At 46.5% G+C, this 10311-nt stretch overlaps 1 long non-coding RNA gene across 1 annotated transcript; it reads right to left on the reverse strand.

Moving 5' to 3' along the window:
- Positions 1-2011: 2011 nt before the first annotated feature.
- Positions 2012-7158, reverse strand: LOC141413980 (uncharacterized). The gene is made up of 3 exons (XR_012439062.1): positions 6675-7158; positions 3410-3516; positions 2012-2898 (listed from the first exon to the last, which is right to left on the reverse strand). It is a non-coding gene; the product is annotated as an uncharacterized lncRNA (long non-coding RNA).
- Between the last annotated feature and the right edge of the window lie 3153 nt (positions 7159-10311).

Genomic DNA, 10311 nt, shown 5'->3' on the forward strand with positions numbered 1-10311 from the left:
CACACCACACCATGTACTGGCCACGTCCACCTGGTGACAGGCAGAGTGCCTAGGGAACAAGCTTCCTGTGATTCGGCTCTGCCACTTGCTTTTAGCATCTAGAAGGAGAGACCAGCCTGCCGTACATCAGCAGGCTTTCTGACTGTGAACATGAATCAAGATAAGCGGCTTACCTTTTCAGAAGTCCATTAAAAAATGTGTTAAGAACTTTAAAGCCTAGTCTTCATCTCATCTGTTTCTTGATAAAACGTATCTTGATGTTGGTGATTCAGTCTTATTAAGTAAGCAATAACAATTATAAGCATTTTATAATAATGAATAAATTATTTTACATTATGTAGGAGGAGTTGATGGTTTCACTATGCAAAGCTTATGTGGTCTAGAGGGAAAAACAATCCCTTGGCAAATGAAGCCAGGCTGCCAGAGGTTCCTTTCTATCTCTCTTGAAAGCTCCTCAGAACCTGTCACCAAACCAATCCTGTCATAGCAGTCATTTAGCCTCTGACTCCATCAATCAAAATGCAGCTGCTGAGCACGTTCAGTGGCAAATAAAGCCTTCTGCGCATGCAGAGAGGTGCGTGTAAGAAACTCCATGCAAATGGACTGTGGTCCCTGTTTAAAACCTGGAGTGGGCTGAACAGAGCCTCTGTGACAAACACCTGCATTTGGGTGATGGAGAAAAAGGCGCTGCCACTTCTGGGGACACATAGCCTTTCAGCCCAGGCTGTGGGACAGCTTGGATTTTGGGCCAATTAGGAACATGAGCCTTTTGGACCAACCCAGCATCCATCAGATTCCACTGCAGGCTGCAGCAAACTTGAACTGTGTTTCTTTTCTCTTTTTTTTGCAGTACTGGAGTTTGAACTCAGGGCTTACACCTTGAGCCACTCCACCAGCCTTTTTTGTCATGGTTTTTTCAAGATAGGGTCTTGGAAACTATTTGCCTGGGCTGGCTTTGAACCTTGATCCTCTTGGTCTCTGCCTCCTGAGTAGCTAGGATTACAGATTTGAGCCACCAGTGCCACTGGACAAAAGCCAGATTCTTTTTTTTTTTTTTTTTCCAGCACTGGAGTTTGAACTCAGGGCCTCATGCTTGCCAAGCAGGCGCTCTTACTGCTTAAGTCATGTCATACCCACCCCCACCCCCACCCCCACCTGCCAGCTGTCAGCTGTTCTTCCCAGCTCTATGCTCAGGTTGTTGAACGTCTTCACAGTCAAGTCTCTGCTCATATGAGTTAGTCGGGCAGGAATGTAGGAGAGTGAGAGTGAAGCCCTGAGTTCAAATCCCAGTCCTACAAAAAAATCTTTTTAAAAGACACTCTATCCCTCAAGTGTTATGAGAGCTGGATTCTGAGAGCCCCAGGCTCAGAGAACAGAACTGATGGTCCAGAAGGAGCTTGTAGCACATAGCACACGCAGTGGCCCAGAATCCTGGTGTCCCCTTAGATGGGTTTTCCAGTGGGTCAGCCCCACCTCCTCCTCTGCATCCCTTGCCTCCTTGGCTGTACCAGCACAGCAGCTCTCCTCAGTGGGGTTCTGAGTGAATTCTAGAATCTGGTCTAGTGGCCAGTGGTGCTTCAAACTCAATTCTAAATGATCCAAATGCCAATCTCACTCCTCCCCGCTTCTGGACAGGTTAGAGACCATACCATGCTCTTGGATGCTCCCTTCTGCTGAGTCTACCTCCAACTTCTCTCTCCAGTATTCCCTCTTCTCAGGTGCCCATTGACCTACGAGGTACTGTTTGCCAACTTGGTCTTACTCAGTCTTCTAATCCTCTCTTGTCTTTTTCAAGAACTTTACAGGCTGGCAGAGTGACTCAAGTGATAGAGCACTTGCCTACCAAGCACGGGGCCCTGAGTTCAAACTCCAGTACCACAAAAACTCATATGATAATTCCAGCATTCAGGAGGCTGAGGCAGGCGGGTAGTAAGTCTGAGACCCTGTCTCAAACACAAACAGTACACAAAAAAACTTCATATGATATACACAAATGTTTTAGCAGCACTTTCTAATACTAAAAGGCAGAAACACCCAAATGTCCATCAACAGATAAGTGGAATAGCCATACAATGAACTGTTACTCAGCCGTCAAAAAGGAGGAGAGTACTGACTGATACATGGTACATGAACCTTGCAAAATTTACCTGTGCAAGAAGTCAGCCCCCAAAGGTCAGCATGATGAGTCCATTGTGAAGTACCCAGACTACAGAAGAGAACGAAGAGTAGTAATTAGGGGAGAGGGGGGAAGGGACTGGGGAAGGGAGGAAAGGTGAGGAACTACTTAATGGAGGTATGGTTTTATTTTGAGAGATGAAGTGTTTTGCTGGCTGCACAGCACTGTTGCTGTACTAAATGCCACTGAAATGTTCACTTTGAAGCTGTTTATTGTATTGTAACTGGAGTTCCACAAGTCAGGTCTGGCCACTCACCCCAATACACCAAATAAAGAGAGGAGTAGTGGCGAAGGGCAGAGAAAGGAGATCTAGAACTCGGCAAGGTCATGCTACAGGAAGAGGCAAAACAAGCACTTGGTCCCACCTTCAGGGTACAGATATGAGCTTTAGGTTTAAGTAGAGGAAGTGTTTGGGGCAAGGAGTGAAAGGCATGCATGATGATCAAATGGTCCCCATGGCAGTGTGGCCTGGCCTGTCTTTATCTCAGATCTGATTCTGTGAGGGTTCCTTGTTGTCATCGTCATCACTTGAGGGGAGCAGTCTGGTCCCAGTGAGATGATTGCTCCTGCTCCAGGGTGCAGCCTCATCATCATGGGTAATTGCCCTCATTTGGGCCGTGTCCTGTCCTGCAGGGCTCCGCTGTTCCTTTCCCTGGGGGTGGTTTTGACTCTGTTGCAAAGATGTTATCCATCAGGCCTGTTCTTCCAGGATTCCAAGGTGGCTGCAAGGTGAGAACCACAGAGAGAACGGCTCAGATACAAAATGGGGACAGAGATGCAAGGTTTCCTCTTGCTTTTAGTTAATTCGCAACCCAAGGAAGGAGTCAGTGCTTTTCAGCAAAAGCAGTTTTTAAATACCTGTTAGATTATGTGCATTTCACAGCACATAAAACACAACCCAAAACCTCATGATGTTCTCGAAGAAAGAAGATCACACTTCTAAGCTGGGCTTCCCCTTCCCTCCACACTGGGTCCAACCTCTTTCCAGGACCCCAGAGCCCTGGTCTCCCCATGTCCCATCTGGGTTCCCCCTCCTTTTCCCTTCTACCACCCCCTAGTGGCCTTTATGGAAAGTCCGGGCACCTTCCTGCTGCTCAGGCTTTTTAAAAAGTCATCTTCTGAGTCCTCTCTCCTTACTCCTTTTTGGTGGGAAAGTTAAGAGTGATGAACACAGGAAAATAGATTTGGAATAAAAAAGACTTGGGTTCAACTTCCCATCTATTACTTACTTACCCGAATGTCTTAAGGTAAGTTAATCAACCTCTCTGTGCCTCATAGCTCTCATCTGAAGCACCTGCCTCCAAACACCATTATGAATACATGACTTCATGCACAAAGAGCTGCAGAGATGAAACAAATCCACACACACAAAGTTGGCAGTGGTACCAGCTACTTAGGAAGCTCTAGTCAGTGCTGGCTGTTGGACTGTCTTGGTTTCTGGTCAGCTGTTATCTTGTGAGGTCTCCCTAGTTGCCAAGCAGAATCATTTCTGTATTTCTTGCCTTTTACTCAGGGCTGAGGATGGAACCCAGGGCCTCATGCCTGCCAGGCAAGCGCTCTGCCCCTAAACTCCACCCCAGTCCCTGTGTATAGTGTGGTTGTGCTGTTTCTTGTTCTGGTTTTTCCTGGAGGTGACTGAGGGTTTTTAAGGGTAGAGAGTTCCATTATTTGTGAAGTGATTTGAATTCTTATGCCCTTCTCTCCTCAGAACTCCCTGTTTTCTCTTCTGCTGACCTGGATGGGAATGTCAGGACCTCTAACCCCTAGATCAGCCTCAGACTATGATCCTTCTATTTATGCCTCACTCATAGCAGGGCTTACAGGTGTGAACCACCACCTCCCAGCTAATTTGTTGAGATAGAGGTCTTGCTAACTTTTTCTGTGGGCTGGCCTTGGACGTTGATTCTTCCCATCTCCATCTTTCTAGTAGCTGAGATTACAGATGTGAGCCACCAAGTTCAGCTTATGAGACTTTTTTTAAAAATGAGAATTTAGTCTAGGTTGATGTTCACAAGCAGTACCACGAAGGGCCAGGTGGGCCTGGCTTTGAATCCTGCCCCACCAGGAGTTCAAGGACTATACTATCCTTTCTGTCCCTCAGTTTCTTCATGTGGTCAGTGGGTAAATATTACCTCCAGTGTTCATGTTGAGAACCAGTTCAGCTCCTTATGAAATTTTCAGCACCATAGATTTTCCCAAAATGCAAGATCCTCTCCCCACTGTCCTCTCCCCCTACTGCCCTAGCTGGTCTTTCCCAAAATCAAATTTCTTGGGAGCTTGAATATACTAGAGTCATTTCTTTCCTACAGTGCTTTGTTTTATTTTTTTGTGGAACTGAGGTTTGAACTCAAGGCTTCATCCTTACAAAGCAGGCACTGTTGCTTGAGTCACACCTCTAGTCGATTTTGTTCTGTTATTTTGGAGATGGGGTCTTGAGAACTATTTGCCCAGGCTAGCCTTGAACCTTGATCCTCCCTATCTTAGCTTCCTAAGTAGCTAGGATTACAGGCGTGAGTCACCAGCGCCTAGCTTGGTGCTTTATTTTACAGTGCATTAGCTTTTCAGTAGTGTTTTAAAGGAGCCTGGCCATTGTGCTAGAATAGCACCCGGGGTCCAGTGGGTAAGGGGAGCTGAGTTAAGGGTTCATGGTGGAATACTGTGCAGCTGTTAGCACCAACAGGGGAAGTCTACATGGGATACACTGGTTGGTAGCAAAAAGATAGCACATCGTGAGAAAAGTAAGCAATACAAAGAGGTGTGTGACCTAATGCCACAGGTGTAAGAAAAGAACATGTGGACATCCCCGGGCCCTCTCCTATAGAAGTTGAAGCACCAGGATTTATGGGTTCATGCATGAACAATTTTACTGTAGCTTTGTTCAAAATGGTTAACAACAAAACAAACAAACAAACCCCCCAAAACAAAGCAAGTATCCGTCAGTAGGGGAATAGTCAATTGAATTGTTGAGCACCATTCCATGAAATCAACTATTAAAAAATGGGAGCCTGGTGGCTCACACTTATAATCCTATCTATTTGGGAGACAGAGATTGGGAGGATTGTGGTTTGAGGCCAACCCGGGGCAAATAGTTTAAGGCACCCTATCTCAAAAATAGCTAACACACACACACACACACACACACACACACACACACACACACACACACACTCACACTCACACAAAGGCTGAGAGAGTGACTCAAGTGGTAGAGTGCCTGCCTAGCACGTGTGAGACACTGATTTCAAACCCCAGCATTGCCCAAAATAAACAATTACAAAAGAAAAGCATTAGATCTGGGTCCACTGCCCTGGAAAGAGACCTGACAAACTCTTAAATGAAAAAGCAAACTGCTAACATCTAGACTAGGAACTCAGTTGCATGAAACCAGAACTCCCCTCCTTTCAGTCTCACCCCCACCCCCATGCACATGGACATGCATCCACCTACTTAATGGATTGAGTGATCCTGGAGAAATGGGTAGAGAGGTAGCCCTGTCTGTGCTGTTAGCCATGGTCACCTACTGGGGGTGCAGAGAGAGAAGAAAAAAAAAAAAAAAAAAGACTATCCAAGCCTGAAGAAGAAGAAGAAAAAAAAAAAACCTCAAAAATTCATGATAGAAATGTAAAATAAAAAATCAGAATATAAAAACTGTCACTGATTCTACTTGAACTGAGTAACCATGAAAAAGGCAGTGGGCAAACGTGATATTGTAACATAAATCAAAGAAGTGCTGGGTGAGAGGATCTGGAACAGAAAGCAAAAGATAGGAGCACAAAATAGCTACAGACAGGCCAACAAAATGAATGTTAAACACCCTGGGATAGCTGCCTGTGAGTGGGAGGAGAGGGGCACCAGAGTGAGCAGAGAGACCAAAAGAGAACTTTTGAAAAAAATTTGGAAGAGAGGGCACGTGTATTAGCTCTGTGCCGTGTGAGGTAGAGGCACTGGAATTCAACTCTTCAGCTAGGGTTAGAAAAAACCAAAGACGACCTTCCATCTAGAAGAGCTGATGAAAAGGATAATACTCTGACCGGTACCTGGCAAGATACACCTTCGACCTAGTGTCAACTTTTCTGTAAAGTCTAATACGGAGTTGACCTTGGGGAGCCAAATCCCCAGAGATGTAGTCATTAAAATCCAGGAGGGGGGCTGAAGAAAGCTTAGTCTGAGTCGTTATTATTCCAGGCCTCGGAATTCCCAGACCTGTCCCCAGGAGACCCAGTCCAGCAGGAGCTGTAATGACCAGGGGGAGAAGGGACAGCAGAAGCCCACAAAAGCCTCTGCTCTTGTAAACCTGGGAGAGTTCAAGGTGGAGAACGGTAGCGATTAATTAGCTCCCTTAAATAGTACCTTTGAACTTTCGGAACGAAAATGAATTGATGGCCTAAAAGAACACCATGTGATTTTTTGTGGCGTGGAGACTTCTTCCAGGGTTAATCCAACTTTCCCTCCCGCTGTCTTCCCTGTTGGCATCTTTTCAGCCTCCGACTGCACTTACCTTCTGAGCTTTGGACCCTACTCCAGTGGCTAAGTGACTCCATTTAGGTCAACAGTATCTAGAAGTAGATCCAAACTGTGAGCAAACAGCTCCCTTGTGACAACAAGGCCTTCCCTGGTAGCCCAATGTCTGAGGCTAACGGTCCTACGTCAGCTGATGGCAGTAGCTGACTTCCCCTTCCTGTCAACTGTCCCTCAGCTGTGCTGCACTCTTGGAAGGTACAAGTCAGGTTCTGGAAATAACCTGAGGTTTGCCAGAATTAGTGCAGGAGCTGAGAGGCACACACGACTGGAGTGGTCCCTCTGATGCCATGCCAGCGTCTTAGCGCGCAGCGTTGACCCGTCCACAAAGCCAAAGGACACGGGTAGCACAATTGCCTTCCCTCTGCTGGAACGCATCCTGTGTGATGGCTCCCATTCTGGTTAATGAGTTATTGGCTTTTCCATAAAGGGATGTATTTTTTCTTTTAGCGTTTATAACCTGGTAATAACGATTTGCCTCAGGTGGACACTCCAGTGGCAGGTGAAAATAGGCAGCCACTGCCCGCGCCTCCCTCGGTGTTGCTTGGGTGTTGCGGGGAGGTGTTGGTTCTGCCTTGTGTTTGTCCAGTACAAAAGACTGGACAGGAGTCACAGTTGGTAATTGCTCAAGTGGCTGAAGGTTGCTTTGGTCACCGATGGCCAACGATATAATCAATCACGCCTATGTAATGATGCCTCCATAAAGCCCGGATGGAATTTTGAAAGCTTCTGGTTGCTGAACACATGGAGATCACTAGGAGTGGCACTTCCAGAGAGGGCCTGGAAACTCCTGCTGCCTTCCCACACTCACCTTGCCCCATGTCTCACTTTGTCCATTCATGTGTACCCCTGGAATACCTGTGATAACAAATGAGCAAATAAATCAAGTGTATTTTCTGTGATCTGTCCTAGTACTTTCTTTCTTTCTTTCTTTTTTTTTTGCCCTACTAAAGATTGGATTTAGGGCCTGAGGCTTGCTAGGCAGCTGCTCTACCACTTAGGCAATGCCTCCAGCTCTTTTGCCTTTAGTTTGTTTTTGAGGTAGGGTTTCGTGCTTTGGCTTGGGCCAGCCTTGGACCACATCCTCCTAGCTCCACCCCAGAGTAGCTGGACCACAGGTATGAGCCACCATGTCTGGCCTGTCCTAGTAAATTAATCCAGCCCAACGAGGGGGTATGAGAAACCCCTATTTACAGCTGGTTGGTCAGAAGTATCGTTGACAGTCAAGTACTTGGGACTGGCATCTATGTAAGTCAGCTTCCTGCTGCTGTGGCAACATGCCTGAGATAAACAACTGAAATGGAGGACATATTTATTTTGGCTTCTGACTTCAGAGATTTCAGTCCATGATCACTTGACCTTTCGCTCTGGACCCATGGCAAGCTCCAGTGTCATGGCATGGAGTGTGTGGTGGAGTGAAGCTGCTCACATCAGGGAGGCAAGAGAGAAGGAGGGCCCGGGTCCTAACATCCCTTCAGGAGCACCCCCTCAATGACTTCACTTCCATCCCCTAGGACTCTACTTCCTTCTACTAAGCCCCATCTCCTAAAGGTCCCACCACCTTCTCATAGCGCCATCAGCTGGCGGCCAGGCTTCAACACATGGCCTTTGGAGGGCATTTAACATCCAAGCCATAGCAGCATCTGAAGTGGGCAGTCTTGTGGGACTGAGCCCTTGCGTGTGGGATCTGACTCTGATCTAGGCCTCGAATGTCAGAGTTAAACTACAGGATTCCTAGGAGGTGTCCACTGGAGAGGTGTGTGGTATGTGGCGAAAACCTCACCATTTTAGCACTGTAGCTGGGATGGCAGAAATACACACCATTTTTTTTTCTCATTGAGGTGGGGCCTCAGGAACTTTTTACCCAGGCTGACCTCAACCATGATCCTCCTGAACTCAGCCTCCCAAGTAGCTAGTATTAGAGACATGAGCCACAAGTGCTTCTTTTTCCTTCCTTCCTTCCTTTTTTATTTTTTTAATTTGGGCATTGGGTAGAGGTGGTGGTACTGGGGATAGAACCCAGGGCTTCACACTTGCTAAGAAGTCCTCTAGCACTGGAGCCATGCCCCCAGCCATTTTGTTTTTGAGACAGAGTTTCCCTAACTTTTCTTAGGCTGGCCTTGAACTCATGATCTCTATTTCTACCTCTGGGTGTGAGACACTACTCCCAGTTTAAGCAAGCTACTGTACTGGTGGCAGCAGCCTCAGCATGGCTGCGTCCACCATGACGTGCTCTGTTGAAGGGTCCTTGCTGATGGAACTGTGGTTGAAAGTTACCTAATGCGTTTTCCCATGTAACACTAAAATACATTACAAAGGTGTAACATAAATAAAAAGATGCTAAATGATGGACAGTGTTGTTACTAATTCCTTTCTCCCAAATTTTCTACCATCACTTTAACCGCTTTGCTCAATATGGTTGGTTGCAATTCTGGAATTTTGGTTTTGTGTCTGTCCCAGCTTTCTTGTTACTTTCTTCCTCCCTTTTTGCCTTCTTTTGGGAAAACTGAATATTTTTTAATGTTTTGAGTTTTTAGCTCTGTCTTGTGTACTGTCTGTATGTGTGTGCACGCGTGCATGCCAGCAGCTGCTCTGGACATCACAGTATGCATTTATAACTTATTACAGATGATCTTCAAATAAAAAATGACTTCTCTATCATCACTTTAGATAGTTAACTTCTCATAAGCCTATAAGGGAAAAATCAGTGCTACCCTGTTATATTTATGTGAGTAGCATGCTCACATTTGCATTTTACAACCAGTGTGGGTGCCCAGTCCTCCTGCATAATCACAGAGCTGGTTGTGCAGCTTGCAGACGTTTGTGTGGTTGTTGGTTGTGGGGACATGCATGCATGTATGTGTGTGTGTGTGTGTGTGTGTGTGTGTATTTGAGACAGGATCTTGCTAGATAGCCCAGGCTGACCTACAACTTACAATCCTTCTGCCTCAGCCTCCAGTTGCTGGGATTACAGGTGTGCCCGCCATGCCCAGTGTGGTGACCCTTTTAGAATGAAGATGATCAGAGGCTTTTGGTGCCATCTCATTGCCTTTTAAGTTGACTAGCTCGTGGTGAGAATGAGATGGATTTGAGGGGTTTGGTTTGGGGTCAGTTTCCCGTGCATGGATGGCCCTGCCCTGTGCAGATGAACACTTTCCTGTCTTCCCACCTGATGCATGCCCTTTCTACTTGAGAATATTTCTGTGTCTTTCTTCATAGAAGCCAGTGTCCTGTGGGCAGGGGCATGGGATAGCTTCAGGCACAGCCGGCGGTGGGGGGGAGTGTGCTAAGTGAGCAAGTGTGGGACGTGATGGGTCCTCTGTTTCCAGTGGGTTGATTGAAATACTCTGCACTGGCCACCTTTGGAAATGGGGTCCCTCGCTCTCTTTTTGTTTTGTTGGTATTGGGGGGTTGAACTCAGGGCCTCACTCTTGCTAGGCAGGCTAGTGGCTCTACCAGCTGAGAGCTTCACCAGCCTTGGAAATGTGTAATGTGTTCTTTTAACTACCAAGGAAGGGTTTCAAAGCAACTTTAAGTGCCTACGCAAATAACCTGCTGAAATACTGCCCTTGCTTATAAAATGCTTGACTTGAACCTCCAGTGTCAAACCTTATAAA

This window comes from Castor canadensis, chromosome 11 (genome assembly GCF_047511655.1).
Source record: "Castor canadensis chromosome 11, mCasCan1.hap1v2, whole genome shotgun sequence".
In the NCBI taxonomy this organism is placed as follows: Eukaryota; Metazoa; Chordata; class Mammalia; order Rodentia; family Castoridae; genus Castor; species Castor canadensis.